Below are 18,265 nucleotides of genomic sequence, written 5' to 3' on the forward strand. Positions count from 1 at the left end.
TCGCAAATTATTATCCACTGCCACGTCTAAAGAAACTCGAAAAATTATGGAGCCCGAAGGTTGGTAACGTTAGCCTGCATCTCTGAGAAACCGACCATTCGCCTTCCCGGCCGCGCTTCTGGGTTTTGCCTAGGATCAGCTCACCTTCTCAGTGGAAATACCAAGCGCAGGAATGTCCTTGTCTTCTAGTTTACACACAAACATCGGATCGCTCTTCCAATACATGGCACTGCTAGGACCTCTTATCACATACCAACTCCAGAAAGGGCTGCGCTTCCACCGACAGAGAAAACACAAAAGCACCTTTGAAGGGCGGAAAAAAAAACAACTCCAAGGCCCGTATGTTGCTACTACTTGCAAGGCTGTTCTTAGGATCCAGTTCCCAACTTCACTGATGTGAGGCCCTTCAGAAAAAAAAGTTTTGTTTTCAAGTGGGTGGAACCTCGCAAAGAAAAAAAAAAAAACCTTGCAGCCTTTTGCTGGCTTTCTAGCCTCACCTCCTTGTGTAAAACCCGCCTTCTGTACATGTTAAGATCTTTATCGTTACAAGCAAACTTGCTCCAGATTTTTGCTCTTAAAAAAAAAAAAACAAAAAAAAAAAAAACCAGGCACCGGTGTGTGTGTGTGTGTGTGTGTTTTTTTTTTTTTAAAAAAAGCTCCGTCTTCATCGTTTGCCACAGCTTCTCCTCCAACCCTAAACAAAGATTCAGGTTACACCTCTTTCTGTAGTAACAAAGACGCCAAATATCAGGGAAAGCAAGAGGATGTGTGAACTGTAGGCTTTATCTATTCTACTGAAATCCGAAGCCCGAATATGTTTGTTTCGCCCACAGAAACGCAGCAGAGTCTAAAACCACCTAACTACGTTCTGTTCTTACCCATATCGCCAAGTTCCTATCGGTAAAAGCTTTCTCATTAAGATTAAAAAAGGGAACATCTGAGCAGTCTAAAGCTTATGGCATTGCTGTAGTTTTGAAATCAAGCCTAAAAGAATAAAATGTGTTGCTAATTAGCGTCCGTATCTTTGATCGTGACCTGGGCAAAGCCTGGTGTGAGTTGGCTGTCCACTGCCCAGAGAGTTTCTGGAAAATTAGGGGCGATTCTGATCGGTAAATGATTCGGTGCCGATTATTTGTGCGTTTTTCATACGATTGTGACATTCCCCATAGAGCTCCACCAAACACAAGGGAACCGGTGCGTTCTGAACCCTTTCCCTAGAATCAAGCCACAACTTCTGCAACTTGCAGGTGAGGCGGTAAATACGCTATGTCTGCTTCTGTGTAGGTATTTAACTAAATCATATCCATGTGGTTTTAATTAAAGTTGTGTTTATTTTCCCATTCCTCTCTCCCGTTTTTGTTTTGTTTTGGAGCTCTCTAAAGGTAAATGTATAGATGCAAGGCATTTTTGCCAACGCTATGTAAAACAGACTGCAAGCGGTTGATTTAGCTGTTTATACATTTGGAAACAATGCAAGTTTCTCTGACGATAAGGGTGAGTCTTCTTATTTTCAAGAGATCCTGCGAGGAGATAAACATTGTTGCTTAATGCACACCTCCAGCCTTCTGAAAATGTTATCCAGATTACAGACCGATGTTGCGAAATCTTAAATACCTGAATAACTTTCACACCGGTGGATAGTTTCCATTGAGTTCAGAAAGTCACTGGCTACAGCTACTCAATCACTTGCAAAGATGTTTGCATAGATCGGGCCCTAGGAGATTTCTCCTTAGACAAAAATCGACCCTAAACCCGATCGGACCCTAGATAGAGTTTAGCTTTCAACCTAATCCTAATATCCTTGTCAGCTATTGGCACGGTAAACTCGAAAAGACAGCAAGCACACGGTATTTTTTTTTTATTATTATTATGACTAGGTTTATGACAGTTAGTATGATAGAAAGCCTAGCCACCCGAAATGGCTGAACTCAGAGAGCTGGAAGACTGGGGCTAGGGTTTCAAACAGCATTTAGGGCTGTATTTTTAAACATTCCGCCTAATGCCTTGTCCAGAGAATCTTCCTGAAGTGTCGTTAGTTCTCTACAGATTCAGACGGAGGATGAAGAAACTTCTGCTGGCAAAATAAAATCGAGAAGGGAGCACAAAGCCTCCGAAGAGCTCCAGAAAAGGTGGGTTTCTCTAACTTCAGAGATTTGGAATGAAAGAGGGGGGGCTTTCCCGTCGTGCTTCCCCCTCAGTTACAATATAAAATGGTTTTAAATGCACAGTATATTAATGTTTAGATTTGTATTTACTTATTTTGAAGGGGACAACTAATGCTGGAGGATTTCAAAATACCAGCTCCCTTTGGGAAATACCTCCCAGTTTGGGAAAAGAGGTTGAGTTAATCGTTTGTGTCTACATTGTAAACAAAGATCGGTTTTGTATGTGACCTTCGCTTTACAAATGACTTGTCTGGCAGCTTTACCATCAGAATGGTGTGGTGAGACCACTTTTACCAGGCGTTCAGGAGCTGTGGGTTCGGCCAGTTATCTATCTCCCTGACGTGACTGGGCTACATTTAAATGTTACATTTACTTTCATGTTAGGACAGCACACAATAGAAATCTAAACAAGTGATAGAGGTGGTAGGTTCCTGCTTCCCAGGAAGTTCAATTTCTCAAAGTATTTGACTTCAGATCCCCGCTTATTCTAGAGTTTTTTAGACTCTGTAAGCGAATCTCATTTCTTCCCTGGCCTTTAAGGGTCCTTTGGTTTACCTATAGCTTCTAAACCCATGTCACTGAGGCTTAGCTCCTGAGATTAAAGAGAAGGAAACTCCCCTACCCTTGCTGGAAAAAAGGTTTTTAATCAGGACGCGCGTTGAAGTACACTTGATGAGAATCATTCCAGCTGGAAAAATATATTACCTTGGTTGTATGTAATAAATGGATCTGCACCTATATAATACACGAGGCTGCCCTTAGGATACCTTCTTACATGTGCATAGAGGAGATCCACCCCAAACACCATAACCTCAGCAACGGGCGCCTTACTCCTGTGGGAAGATAAACCAGTGTTCCTCTGTTCCCGGGCTCTCCCGAATTAAGGACTGGCAGACGATGCTCCGGATAGAGTCACTCCGCTGCTCTGCGTTGGTGGAGAACCCGGGAGCAGAGGGCATGAAAGGACCGAGCCCATCCTGCCGGAAGCGGGCAGGCACAGTATAATTGTACAGTGCTGAGCCGTAACGTGTAATCGCCTAATAATGTTTGTGCCACCTTGACATTCTTATCGAAAGCATCAAACTGATATTTTCCCCCTTGGCTTTCACCGCAGGGACCTTTATAAACCCCCTTCATCAGTGGGATGAAATTAAGCCTGCATTGATGGTAGTCCCTTGAAACTCGATATTTAAAGGAAATAAATCTGAATTAGCAAATTATAATTGACGTAGTGAGGTCCCACTAAGTTGACTAGGCAGCATTTTGCATTTGCTCCTCACAGGGAATAACCACATGTTTGGGTCCTGAAAATAACTTAACCTGAAGGTGCAAGCAATTATGGAGCTGATCCTAGCATGCCAGGACCTCCCCTCCTTCCTTCCTTCCTTCTCTCTTCCACCCACCCTTACCCTGCTGTGTGACATTAGACTTTATAATCTGTTTTAAATGATTCGATACAAAACAAGCCTCTGTTCTGAGGAGCTCGAAAAAGACACATAATCGAGGGAAATTATGTGTCGAGTAGAATGTCTGAAGGAATTTTGTTTCAACCCAGGTCCATTTCTGTATCTGAGGTGCTTGGAGTAAGCTGTGTTTACTTGTCTGGTGTCCTTTCTTCGCTCTGTGAAGGGATGGCCCCTTATGTTCTTGTTGCATCTCACTGGGAACTGGTGGTTAGCTTGATCTAAAACAACTATATAGGGTTTTTTGAGAGAGGAAAAATATTAGAAATTGGAGCCAACACAATCAGTACATACAGTGCCCTCAGATAGAAAGAGGTGTTTTTTCCCCAAACATACAGAAGTAATTAGCAATGTATTTCCAGAGCAAAATAGATTTCCCTGTATGTCCCTTTATTCTCCAGGTTTTTTTAAAAAAAGATATCAGCAGTTGTGAATATCAATAGCACTTAATGTTAGAAACACCCCAGCCATTCAAGTCTCTTGACTTCCTCTACAGATGTCCCAACAATCGCCTTTTCTTATCAGCTGTTCCACACAAGCCCCCTTCTTCTTTTTGTCTCTTTGAATTAATGCACTAATGTCACCTTTTGGCATCTATTGGAATGGCTTTGAATTGACAAGATTAAAAAGTCCCAGGCTTTGGGAAATGTCTCCGCTACATCTCATTTTGGTTCGGGAATGCGGCCCCGAGAGCTTAAAATGTAATATTTTAATTCCGTTATAGCAGGAGAAAGTCTTATTGAGAGAGACAGGTTCAAGAGCGCGCTCTGTCCCATGCTCCGGGTCAGGTTGTTCCGAGCACAGGAAAACATTTTGTGCTATCTCAAAAGACGCGCTCTCCATGCAGTATCGTATATAAGATGGGGCTGCGAAACAGAAACTTCTTTGTCTAGAACACGTTATTTGGGACAGAAAAACACGGTTACGTTGGGTTGCTTTAAAAAATTTTGAATGCATTTTATTTATCCGGAGTTGGTTTAAATTCTACACGAATATATAATGTATATTATTGTATATATAAAAGTCTAAAGAGAAGGACCATGTTCAACTCAGTCCATCCAGTCTGTTTGCTGCTCTTTTGCTGCAGAGCGCGTGGGGACCTTTTTCGCACCCCTGAGCACTATAATGGTACCCATTTAGGCTGTAGGGTAGCCCGGCCAGGATTGCCCATGTAGGAGGAATTCTAAGGGTGACACTCAACCTGTGTCTGGTTGAATTGTTAATCTTGTTGGAAAAGTGGTTCTGAGCTTTGTCAACAATTTTCTGCTCTCTGACATACGTCTTCCTATAGCAGAAACTCGTCTGCAAGCACTGCCCATAACCCAAGTGATACGACAATTCATGATCAGACGCATTGGGAAATAATGCCTTCGCTAAAACAGACACGTTGCAACTGACGTTTCAGCAGACATTGAGGGCGGGGAGGGGGTGCATTTTCTATCCCCAAAAAGCGTGTTTAAAAAAAAAAAAAAAAAAAAAAAAAAAAGGCAGCCCGGTAACTCATGCAAATGGTTGTCAGGTAATATAGAGCGGTTATAGTGATAATAGCCATGATCCTTCAAAAGAGTTGAACTTTTCGGGTGAGGTGAATATTGTAATGCTCTGGCGAGAGAGGTGTTTCGGGGGGGGGGGGAAGGCAAGCAATGCTGTAATTTGGAGAGGGCGGAGATGGGGAGTGCGTCTGGGACTCCCTCCCTTGGTTCATCCCATCCAGTGCTGTGTGTCACTCCCCAGCTTTATCTCAACGGAGCCGCTTTCTCTTCACCTGCAACGCTCTGAGGTTCCTAGTGAACACTCGCAACAGTCAAAAACTTCCCGAGGTGTAGATTGCAGAGAGTTTCCGACTGTACCTTGTTACTGTTTCCTACCTACAGGAAAATAAGCAGTTTCCCCAAACATTAGAGAAATACCAATCCCGTGACAGTGCCTCAGTTCTCTGTTCTATTGATCGTAAACAGTACAGTGTATCTAGAGGAGATACCTAGCCAACTCCGGGCCGGATCCAATTCATAAAAGGAACTCTTAGGCTGACTGTCAATAGAAATTGTTGATTAACATTGTCTGGGAAAGAGAGAAACCCCGACCCTGGACAAACCACTGCGGCGGGCGACAATCCTTCATTGGCTGGGTGATGGGCTGGAGAACCTAATGCATCGTTTTCATTGTTAACTCCTGTGATTCTCTGGAAAATCAGACTAGTTCAGAAGTGGGGGAACGCCTGTAAAAGGAGCGGGTATTACCTCCCTTGAATGTGCGAGCAGGGAGAGATTTAGTCGGTTTCTTATACCGCTGAGCATTCAGAAATAATGCCAGGAAGTGTGTGGGTGGAAGTGCTAATCAATTGCATATAGGAGAAACTTCGTAAATATTCTGCGATTAAAATACAGCATAGAGAAAAGGCGGAGCACAAAGATTTTTACCAGAGGCATAATTTTAAAGAGCTGGTACTAGCGTACAGAACAGCTCACCAGGTTTCTCAAAACGTGACAACTTTTACTACCCTGTGCAAAGTAATTATAGCCATAGTAGATGTTGCCGTTTAAAATTTTATACAGTGAAACTTTTACACGTGAAAAAATGGTGCTCTTGGAGAGTACCCTGACATTACAATCCACTTGTGAACAGCTGGCATTAAAAATGGGTTAAAATAGCGCGGTGGCATGCATCAAAAGAAAGACCCGAGGAGATGGAAGGTAATGAACAGACATGACTCAGGAGGTTGCTAATGTACAGAAAGGAAAGGCACTCCCAGCTAGAAAGAAAAATTGATGCTGTTTTAGACTCTAATGTACCTGGTGTGGTCTTTGTGATATTTGAGGTTGCCCTGCATAGTCTGTCTTCTGGGAGAGTATTTAAAAATGAATGTGAGCTTCTGTTTGTTCTGTTGCTAATTAAACCTTTGTTTAAAATCATGCATTTTAACTCTAGAGGGGCTCTATCACAGAGTCTCGTAACAGACCGGGATGGAGTGAAGTATTAGAAGACTAGACAGAATAATTATTCACTTGCTGGAATTTCATAGGGGTTTTAAATGAGCAGGGATAACGTGGACTGCATCATGAATAATGGATGGACCTAATTTAAGAGCAGAAGTATTTCTGGTATATTTCTCTCGAGTCTTGTTGAAAGGAAATTATTTATGTGCAAGGCCAAGTATATTTCTATCCTTTCCAGCGGAAAGTCACCTTTTTTAACGGCCGGGAGAGTGACTTAGATAATGACAAGGGATTGACTGTAGCACCCCTGCTTTTATATCACAGCATTCTCCCCTGTGCCATAGGCTTGCTCTGGAGCCTTTGGGTACGCCTCTCTCTGCCTCAGTTTCCCCACCTGTGAAAGGCAGATGAAGTTACCGGTCTATACAAAGCATTGTGAAAGCACCAGAGCTTCGTAAGTGCTCAATGAGCGCTGTGCCATGCATACGGTGAGATTTCCTGGCGGTAACTTCTCCATCAGGTCTTAGCATTCCCAAAGTTACTGCAATAGTTGTGTTCATTGGCACCCTGAGTGTACTTGGCCAAATCCTGGCCACGCTGGTGGGTGAGGGTGGGCGGTGATTTGAGGCGGAGGTCAGAGGGAGGCCTGCCAAACTTGTCCTTAACTCCACAATAAATACTAGCAAAGATCCCCAGCTCTCACAGCGCCCCTGAGCTTCCCTTCCCCATGTCGTGCTGCACATTAGCCCTTTAGAAAAGGTGTCTGCCCGGGGACGTTTATACCCCAGGCAATGTCCATTTCTACCTCTTCTAGGGGAATTAATCTAGTGAAAAGCAAAAGCAGCTTCTTCCCAGCGAATTGTCTTCCTGCTCCTCTGCAAGCAGACAGGGCTGAGGGCAGCAGCACCTGTTCACCAGGAAACCTCCCTCTCTCCCCGCCATGGTGCCAGGTGACCTTTTTCTATCGGGGAAAAACGAGCTAGCACGGCCTCTTCCCATGAACTCTCTCTTCTCTGGCAGGCAGGCAGAGTGGACGGGACTGTTGAATGATCGTGAGAGTCTCTCTTCTCACCTGGCAGGATTATGAGCTCTCCGCGCACAGCGATTTGCGAGGCCGGGCCCTAGGCCCGCCAGGTGGCCGCATTAACATTATCTGCCCCATTGTCAAATGCGCTCAGCTGCTGTGGACATTCGTTTCCCCGGGCTAGCTGGTCAAATTGGATGTCAGCCGTCCGCCCTTTCACTGTCCACCATCTCTCCTTCTAGGGGAGATGGGGGCAGAGTCCTAAGGACCGGCTCCTCTGTTATCACAGGACCAAGCGGGTCCGATTCACAGGGCCACACGGTCACTCCCTCCTCCTGCAGCTGTCTGCCAGAGGTAGCCGAGAGCCGCCCTAGAGTAAGCTTCCCCGCCGGCCCCCCACCTGTCAGTAACTGGGAATTTGTCATGCTACTAAGTTACCAGCAAACTTATTTTCCAGGCCTGAGCAATTAATTTACAGCAAACAATTGGTTTGGTGCAATTAGGTTCTCCGCTTGTAGGGTAGTAGGGGAGAGGCTGCTACTTTCTCCAGGTTATGGTCGGATGCGTTTTGGGGGAGGGATAGCTCAGTGGTTTGAGCATTGGCCTGCTAAACCCAGGGTTGTGAGTTCAATCCTTGAGGGGCCCATTCAGGGATCTGGGGCAAAAATTGGGGATCGGTCCTGCTTTGAGGAGAGGGTTGGACTAGATGACCTGCTGAGGTCCCTTCCAGCCCTGATATTCTATGATTCGAACACGTGGCTATTTTGTTCTGAATTCTGTATGTGAGGCTTATGTGTGACTCCTCAGGTACAGCGGGGTGGTGTGTCTGTTCTGGGATTAGATGAGGAAGCAAGCAGTTCCACCGCCAGTACTGATAATGGGCTGCCTCCAGCCATTGCGCCAGTAGATTGGATGGCTCCAGTATTCAGAGACGGTGGCGTGAACAGGGTGGGAATGAAGTAGTTTAAACATCCGAATGGACAGTTGAAGACGGAATTTCATAGGGGTTTTAATGTCCTCCCATGCTGTGTTGTAGTGAAATTCATTTGGATCAGGTGCTAGAAAGAGAGTGAAATTTACAGGCCGAGTCGAAATATGATTGTAATGGAGGAGTATTCTTCTCCTCCCCCGACCTACTGGATATCAAAACCAGATAACAGCTACTGCTGGTGGTTTTTGTTATTTTTTTTAAATGCCCAGCTGCATACTCTTCACATGCAAGGACCCTTTTTTATTATTTCTTAGGCGTGTGCTCACGTTTTGTTGTTTAATGGAAGAATAAAAGTTCACAATCCAGAAGCTGTAGAGGGGGATTATGTAATGACACTGTAATGCATTAGATTAAAAATAAGTGCATCACCTTTCAGAAGTTCCTTAAAACAAACGCGAAGAGAAGGTAAAACTGTCGAGGGGGGCTGAAGGTACAGCGTATAATCAATACAGCCTGCCCCCCGCAACTCTCTAGGGGAACCCACACCCTCAAGGCTTCTGAAAGGTTCCCCTGAGGAATCGTATCTATCCCCTTAATTCCCTTCACCTCTGTTTATGTGATGAATAAACACTGCTCGCTCGCAGGAGACCGCTGCTGACAAATGGAAATGTTTACTGGGGGAGGGGAACTGGAATTCTCTCTGCCGTCACCCCACGAGGTTTCCAAGCCCGCTAATCCCAGCCCAGGGCAGCCCTCGAGAACAGTGTCTTGTACCTTTCCCCTCCTTCCGGGCATCTCAGGGCTGCGTTTGCGCCTGGGCCGGGGGCGAGAGGTCCTTGGTAACAAATACCCTAGAAAAAAATGAAAGCTGGGGGCCGGTTTAAAACCCTCGTTTTCCCTGCTGGTTCTCTCCTGCCCTGCTGGCAACGCTGTCCCTGAGAGGTTTGCCTGGAGGATCGGGCCCCGACCTCTCCGGCGGTTGCTACCTAACAGAGAGGAATAATTCCCTGTGCCGAGAAGCCCATGGGGCTGTGTGGGAGCAGCCCGAAGAGGCTGGCGCTCGCTCTACCTCCTCAGGAAGGGCAGGGATAGGGACGACGTTTGTTTGAACAAATGGCGAGCAGTAAGCAAGTCTCCTTCTGCCTTTCGGCAGCATGAATCTCCCCCTGCGAGCCCAGGGCCCAGCGTGTCCCAGGACAGAGGGCCACGATGCCATAAGTTACGTGGGACACATCGTGGAGCTGGAGGTCAGGGCAGGCGTGAGAGTTCCCGCTGCTCCATGGTGCTGCGGTCCCGGCGAAACCCCCGCGATCGCGTCCCAAGCGCTGTCAGCAGCCCGTAGTGTCCCCGGCGCGTCCCCTGCTCCGCACCGCTCGCCTGCGTAAATTCTCCCCTCCCCGTGCATCCATTTCTGCACCGAGGAGGTGGAAGCGGCACCACCCCCGTGCCTGCGGATGGAGACCCTGTATCTTTTAACTCACACCCACAAACCTCCCTGGCCTGTCTCTAGGTCTAAACACTGGTCCCAAAGACATGAACTTCAGCTGTTCCAGCTGTCGTGATTCCAAGGACTTTCCAGCCCGGCTGCTCTCACTTAGCGGGACACGTTGCCTTGTTCCAAACCCCCTTTGTATTTCACGGGCAGACTTGAAACCTATGCAGTGTCAGGGGCTCTGCACAATCGGGAGAAAGCCCTGACCCAGCCACAGCTCCTGAAGGTGGATTAATTACCAGTTAAACGTCAAGTCGGTTTCACAGGGCTTTACACTGTTTAGATATATTTGAGAGTGACCCGTACAGCTGCAGAATGTTGTCAGTTTCCTTACGTATCCTGCCAATTTGATCGTCTCTGAGATCAACAGCGTTTACCATTAGCTTGTTATTGATATGTGTGTGAGCCTTTTAACCAGAGGATGCAGACTAGAGCAGCTATATCAACCTAATCTGGAGAAATGATTTCCGTGAAACAGCCAGGAGAAGTAGATAGCCTCAGGGACGTAGAAAGAAAGGGAGACTGAGTCACAGAAAAAGTGTTGTTTTTTTTTAAATAAAAGAAATAAAAGGTAAACAATGGAGCTATCGGCGTAAAATTTGAGCTGGACAAGAAATCAACTATAATTGTACAAAAGTAGTAATATAAATAGACGGTTTTTTCTCTTGCTTTGCCGTTTGATTTTATTGTTGATTACAATTTTTTGTATCTATTTTTAAAGCAATTTTACAGCTCTGCAAAATAAAGTATGATTTCAGAATATGTTGTCCTAAATTCCCCTGTACAAAGGGTAGTGCTTATGTCGTCATGTTTTCACTTGGCTCATTGTTGCGAAAAAAAGTACGTTATAATGAGTACTGTCTTGAGATAAGCTGCTTTTTTTCGGAGTGTGTGTGAAGGGGTGCGGGGAGGACCCAAACGTACAATTTCACTTCATGTGTTTGTGTTCATGTTAAATACAATGGTTTTACTAGAGGTTATAATATCCTGCATAGGTGGGCTGTTTATCCCTAATGCTCAAATGTACTATGCCAGGGAAATCCAGGATTGGTACAATTCATTTAATTGTACAATTCTCTACTTTTCAGGTAGCAGTGTTAGCATGTTTCCACACGTTTAATAACACAAAGGGACTGCAGTAGCAGCATACGAAAAATATTTATACTGTGTTTATTTAGGATTTTATAGATTATTCTTTCTTTAAAGTGCACACTTTGAATGCATACGGCTGTTTCACTATGATGACAATTTGACTAAATTATACACGAGCAAGAAAAGTAATTATAGAATAACGGGGCTTCTTATTTACAGCAATTTATAGGAGGGGAAAAAAAATCTTTGTTCTGATCCCCCTCTTCGCTCCTTAATCGCAATGCTCATGGTGACACACAGGAAAACGTCCACATGCCAAAATGAGTTCGGAAAAATCTCAGTAGCATTTCAGATATAAGGAAATGCATTTGTTGTCCTCTCTCTTTCTCCTTCCTCCTCTCCTCCGCCCCTTCCCTTTTGGCAGTGGGAACCTTTTTAATATACAGCCTACAGTTTATTGTTGCTGTTGTTACTTTGGTCACATGTGTTCCTGATATCTCCTCTGCCTTCAGCATACTTTGTTGTGTTAGAAAGATTTTACACTCATCTGGCTAAGGGAAAAAAAAATCTTGCCAACACTATATGATGCCCAGTTGAACGTTGGCTAACCACCTTCACTTTTTAAAGCCTCTTTCCCCACCCCTCATACCAGAATCTGTACAATAAAACTGTAATGAAATATGTTTATTCCCCCTGACAGACGTCAGCAGTGCATTTACACAAGTCGATAGCAATTACACTGAGTGCTTGTTGGAAGGAAACAATATTAAAATAATAAAGATGTCTAAAGAAAAATATTTGGAGACAGGCCTATTAAAGTGAAACTTAATAATCACTCAAATAAACAACAACCTTGGCTTTAAAAAATAAACCTGGTGGTGGGAATGGGCCGCAGGCGAGGACCACTTCACAGTGCTCTGTGAGACAGATGGGCCACGTCCTGCCCTCAACGGGAACTTCTGCTTCAAAACCCGGGGCCCAGCCCGAGCCAAGCTTTTCTAAAATCACGGCGAGGGGAGCGGAACTTGCGCAGTTGTGCTCGAGGGCAGGCGGAATCCCCCGCGGTTGCGGAGCGCTCGGCACGTGGCCTGACAAAGAGACCCGCCGCTGGCCTCGGCTCCTTCCAAGCAGGGGCCCGGCAGGGGGCGAAGTCGGGCGCCGAGCTCTGCCCCGGGGCGTGGCGCTGCTGGGCTCTCCCGGGAAGGTGCAACTCGAGAAAGCTCACACGGGTTTCTAAACGCCCAGCGGGGCTCCGGCCGTGCACGCGTGTGAGCGAGGGGCGGAATCTACTTGGTGCTCAGGGGAGAGCGGGGCTGGGGGTGGGGGCGCTTCTCCCCACGGGTCAGGTGCGTGGGGCCGGCGGCTCAGGGGCTTAGCTCAGGTTTCACGTGTCTGCCCCTTCAGGCTTCGGCTCCAGCGTCTCCTCCGCTGCCAATGGGGCCGTGAGCTCCACCTTCCTGCCGGCGGCCCAAGATAACAGCGTGGCGGCGGGGGGGGGCAGGAACAAGCGCCCCCAGTCTCCCAGGGCAGCCCGTGCGGTGCTCGGCGGGCCGGTGCGAGCGGGGAGGCGCGGCCTCCCTGCCCCCCGCCCGGAGGAAAGTGCCGGGGAGGGGGGCCGGCTTGCTGCCGGGGCACAAACAAAAGCCAGCGCGGCCCCGGCTGCCTGCGCAACACGCGCCTGGCAGCCGGCGGCAGGCAGGGGCTTGCAGTGGTCACGGCGGCGTGTGCGCATTTCAGCCTTGGGTTTCCACAGGGCTGCTCGGAAACTCGCCGGCCACGGCGGTCTCTCGTGGGGTGGGGAGAGGGATCCCCAGGCAACGCCTGTATCGGCCTGAAACGAGACCCCCACAGGCCCCTGGGAGTGGGATGACGATGATCTTGCTGAAATGCAAGCACGGGGCGGCCTGGCGGATCCTCATGTGTCTGGTTTCAATTATTCTGTCTTGCCTGAGCAATAGCGAAAATAACTGACGTGATGTAGCCATTCCGGCAATACCCCACGTCTGCCATGGCTCAGATTGATACCTGTGCGCAGCACGGGCCACACTATGCCCTCTAGATTTGCTCACAGAAAGCTCCTACAGATCCCCCTATGATTTTCCCCTGGCTTGGGATGAGCTGAGCCTTTTGTATGGACCCTAAAATGTCTAATCACGCCACCACATTGTCCCACAACTCCCAGCCCCTGGAGAGGCGAACAATCCCCTGAGGAACTTGACACACTGCTGGGGACTGAGTTCTCGCCTTCACATCGGAGAGATCTGCTGTACAGAAGTGGGTGGCTTGTGGCATGTAGGTATTACTCAGGGTACCTGTGACTCTGCAGGGTATGGAAATCTTGACTCTTTTCCATTCCCGCAACCCCATTTTCTCACCACAAAACGAATCTCCATACGAATTTTTGGAGTTCTGCCTGGGCAACCTTGGCATAAAACACAAATGCACAGGTTCCTTGTCAACTAAGGTGAGTGGTGGTCATGGTTATGGGGCCTCGGATCTGTTAGGATTTTAAGTGAACACTGCAAATTAGCAGCTGACCCAGGAGGATGCTCCATTTCTGAGGATGATACTGGCTTATTATCTGATCTCATCAACTGATGTCGCTATGTATCTGTTTCAGTTAAAATGCCTGTTTGTATAAAGAAGACGCGATAAATGTGTATAAAGATACGTATCGTATGTATAGGGGTGTTTGCTACTAGAGTAGGCCTTTAATGAAGAAATCTGGGGCTGTTATATTACAGGGATAATTGCAGTGATAAATTCACACATATACATTTATGGCACCATTGTCTCTCATCATTACACAGCTTGGTGGAGAATGTGGGTAGGGCCTGCCCATGATGCTGGCCAATATTTACTTGTACTCCCCGATCTGTCTGTCTGTATCCAGTTGTCTCTTGTCCGACACTTAGATTGTAAGCTTTTTGGGGGCAGGGACTGTCTTTTGTTCTATGTTGGACCGCGCCTAGCACAATGGGGTCCACGATTAGGAGTAAATAACAATACTGTTCACCGCCGGAGCACTCCGTGGGAAAAATACTATCAGGCTGCATCATAGAGAAGAGAAGCACCTGCAGGGGAGAGGGGGAGGGGGCGTTAAAGAAAAGCCAGGAGAACACCGAGCCCCAGGAAGAGGCATAGACGGGAAGGTGGGAGTGAGCTATCCCTAGACTTAATTCACCATGTTCGTACTCCTTTGTCGGTGTCTCAGCGGCAGTCAGTGGTGCAAGCAGATTTTAACTCTTACTGGTACGGTACCACCCCTCGCCCCTCACTTCACAAAAAGTGTTCCGTGACTAGAGCCCTAGGCGGATGCGAATTTACACCCCGCGGATGCGCATATCCGCCGATAGAAATTGGCATCCACTGAACCGCAGGGCTCTCCAGGGAACTGCAGCAGCGAGAGCAGCGGAACGTGGGGCCGCGGCTCCCAGGAGCCCGCGCCCCGCACCGGCAGCTCCTCCGGTGGGGCTGTACTGCCGCCAGCCCCACCCTGTCGTCCGGCGGGGCTGTGCAGATAGGTGGGGGCAGGGCTGGGGGCGGCACAGCCCCACCAGAGGAGAGGCCGGTGCGGGGCGCTGGCTCCGGGGAGCGGTGGTCTCACGTTCTGCTCCTCTCGCCGCTGAGGTTCCCGGGAGAGCCCGGCGGTTCAGCGGGTACCGATTTCTAACCGCGGGTGGCTGCATCCACCGGTATCAGTTTGTGCCTAGGCTTAGACTCTTGGGGGAAGGTCAAAACTACAGACAAGAAATCAAGTCACCATCAAACGCCAGCTTATCTCTCTGCATGAGCTGACTTGCAGAGTATCGCGGCCTTTTCTGTATCTTTCACAGGACTCTCTTTCATTTGCATTGTGCCTCTGAATGCCAAGCCAAATGCAGCCTGGGGCAGATACAGGGGTCCACCTGTTTTAATGAAACAATACTTCCCTCCCCCACACCTGAGCAAATATTTTTTCAGAGAACATTATATACATTGTTTTGGGGATCAGCTTCTGCTTGCCTTAATCAGGCAAGTGAGCCAACAGCCCTGGCTGGGCCTGCCTGTGTGAGTGGGGTCATTCTGGTCCCCATTTCCCATAATCAATGGTCAGATATGTTTGCAGGAACATTATATACTGAACAAACTGACACCTCTGAGCTGTGATTGCGCTTGCCAGATATTTCAGACAATTTTTTCAAAAATATTAATGAGTTTGGGAGCTTCCATTTTTGGGCACCCATTTTTGAGAGACCTTAAACAAGTCTGGCCATGAGAAAGTGCTGAGAGAGCCCAGCCTCTGCAAATCAGGCCCATACAATGAGCGTCAAATTGGGCATCTTAAAACTGAGGCACTCAAAATCACGAGTCACTCTTGAAAACCTTGGCTGTCATGTAGAGCTCTGAAAGACTTCCTCAGTTCCTCTGATTACTACTCTGCTTGCATAATTAAGATACAAACAGACATTTTCTTAGAATATATATTACTACTTAATACCAACTCTGCTCTGGAATCTTCTGACAGAATGTCAGATGTGAAGGGCTATTCTTCTGAGGCATGTTAAAGGGCAGATTAATTCCTTCTCTAGGAAGAAGTGGCCAGAGCCCTTTCCCAGCTAATTTCCTGCCCTACATGCTGCTGTAACTTCCATTAGCTGTTTATTAAAAGGACCCTACACCCATTAAACAGCAGAAGTTTTTAACTAGACTCCCTGACTAGGAATTATGTTGGTTATAAAGATTAATTAGATGGAATGTTGGGAAGGAAGGCCAGGAAAAAAGATCAGTCAGGTAGCCAAATTAATCTCAAGTGTTCCCATTGAATTACATCAGATATACAGTAGAAACTGAGAGTTAAAAACACCAGAGTAACTGACTGACATGTCAACCATACACCTCATTTGGAACCAGAAGTATACAATCAGGCAGCAGCAGAGACAAAAAAACAAAAACTAAAAAAACAAATACCAAATACAGTCCAATACTGTGTTAAACGTAAACTACTAAAAATAAAGAAAGGGGAAAGCAGAATTTTTCTTCTGCATAGTAAAGTTTCAAAGCTGTAGTAAGTCAATGTTCAGTTGTAAACTTTTGAAAGACCCACGGTAACGTTCTGTTCAAAGTTAGGAGCATTTCAGAATGATGAAAACCCTCCATCCCCGAGGTGTCTGTAATTCTGAGGTTCTACTGTGCACGTGGGTCAGAAAAGGTTCCATACTCTGATGCCTGTGGCTTACAACCATCAAAATCTGTGTAAGTATAAACAAGTAGGAAGATGTATTTAAAAGGTTATGCCTCTGTGAGTGTTATATGTAAAGATGCTGTATTACTTTAATACACAATATAATACCTTTAAAATGTGGGCAGACTGCAGGCAGGTGCCTCGTTCTGATTTTTGAGTGTGTTTATGGTAGGAAAAAAAGGATCTGACTGTTCTCATTTTGGTTTGACCTTGGCTCACACCCACGTAAATGAGGAAAATTGGGCCTGAGGGGTATGGTTCTATAGGAGGATGAAGCACCTAGACAATGTGTTTTTTCCCACTTCATGCACCTACTTACTTCATGCACTGTAGGCAGTATTTGGAAAGGATTTCTAATATTCCCAGGATGGGGAAGGGATAAGGGGAAACCACCTGCAACTCCTGAGGGCAGCTCCCTTTGGCTGCCTGCTTATACCTAGCAGTTGTTGAAGAAGTTAAGGTTTTTCTTTTTTTTTCTTTTCTTTTTTACAGTGGCTTTAGGAATGCTATATATAAGAAGAGCACATTGATCAGGATTTAAAATACACTGAAAATGACTTCTAATTCTTGGAGAGACCATGGCTCTGTGCAAAAGCAATACATTGAAATACCTTAACCATCGATGTCCTATGTAGGGGCCCAGTCCTGCTCCCTTGACATCCAGCCCTCAAGTTTCAGAGTGCAATAAGGAATATTTAAAATACATTTGTTTAATAATGTGGAGAGAATGACTATTTTAAATCTATAATTCACACTGCATACACAGGGGCTGATTCTACAGAGACTTTTGCATGTGAATAGCTTTACCTGTCTGAGTTGACTTCAGGAGAAGGACTCACCTAAGCAAAGTTACTTGCGCTTAAGTCTCTGCAGTCTTGGGTTGTTAGCATGATCTGATGCATTGTTTTCAGTAGAACTTCCACATGTGGTCATGCAATCCCTTGTTTTTACTACCTACACCTTGGCCAGGAAGTAGTTTGAAGCCATTCTCTTTGGGGTAGAATTTAAAAGCTGTGAGCCCTCATGAAATACATGACATTTTACCTGGACTTTTAAATGTAACTTTCTTTTTTGTTGCTTCAACTCAGCATTACAATGGGGGAGAATAGAGTAACACAGGAAACTGCTGGGGTAAGTGTTTGTTTTAACTTTTGTAAATAAACATTCTAAAAACTAGTCAGCTCCGGCTAGTACCTGAACAAAGCTTAAAGCAAGGCTGCACTGCTCTGCCTTGCTCTTCCTTTGTACCATCTGGGTGTAGATACCTGGGCTGGTGAAGAATTGTTTATATAGCTTACAGCGAGAGGAGAAGTAGTAGAAATGGGATGAAAAGAAACTTTGTCTGAATATAAGGAAAGGCCATTTGACAGTGACCTCTGTCACACTCTGGAAGAGTCTCCTGAGGAAAGGGAGGAATGCTATCACTTGGGACACTTTAAGAGGGACTGGGCAAAGCACTAGTAAATATACTCTGGGTAAAAGTCATGCTCTCATTTAGGGCCGAATCTAGCTTCCGTTGAATACAGAAGAAAGATTCAGTGATTCCAAAGGATATTGGGTCAGGCACTTACACAGCATTAACTTCCATCTTCAATTTTAAGACACAAATATCACTGTTATTTTGGGAACCTGGGATTTTGATTAGACAAAATCATAGTGAGTGCAGAAATGGAAGGTACATTTATCCTTTCTTAGCTGCATTCCATCTGGCGTATTGGCGGCGTTGTGCTAGCATTTTTTCAAGACATTCAGATAGATGAATATGCACCAAGCTCTGGCATAGGAGTATATGTGATAAGCTGTTTTGTCTCAATGTCAGTGTATTATGGGATGTGCGGGTCTTATTGCAGAGCTAAATCATTTCAGAGGCATGAGAAAGAGCAGAACATATGGAACCCATTCATTGATGAAAGCTATGAGAAGTACTATTCAGCTATG

Source organism: Eretmochelys imbricata, chromosome 8, assembly GCF_965152235.1.
Source record: "Eretmochelys imbricata isolate rEreImb1 chromosome 8, rEreImb1.hap1, whole genome shotgun sequence".
NCBI classification, from domain to species: domain Eukaryota; kingdom Metazoa; phylum Chordata; order Testudines; family Cheloniidae; genus Eretmochelys; species Eretmochelys imbricata.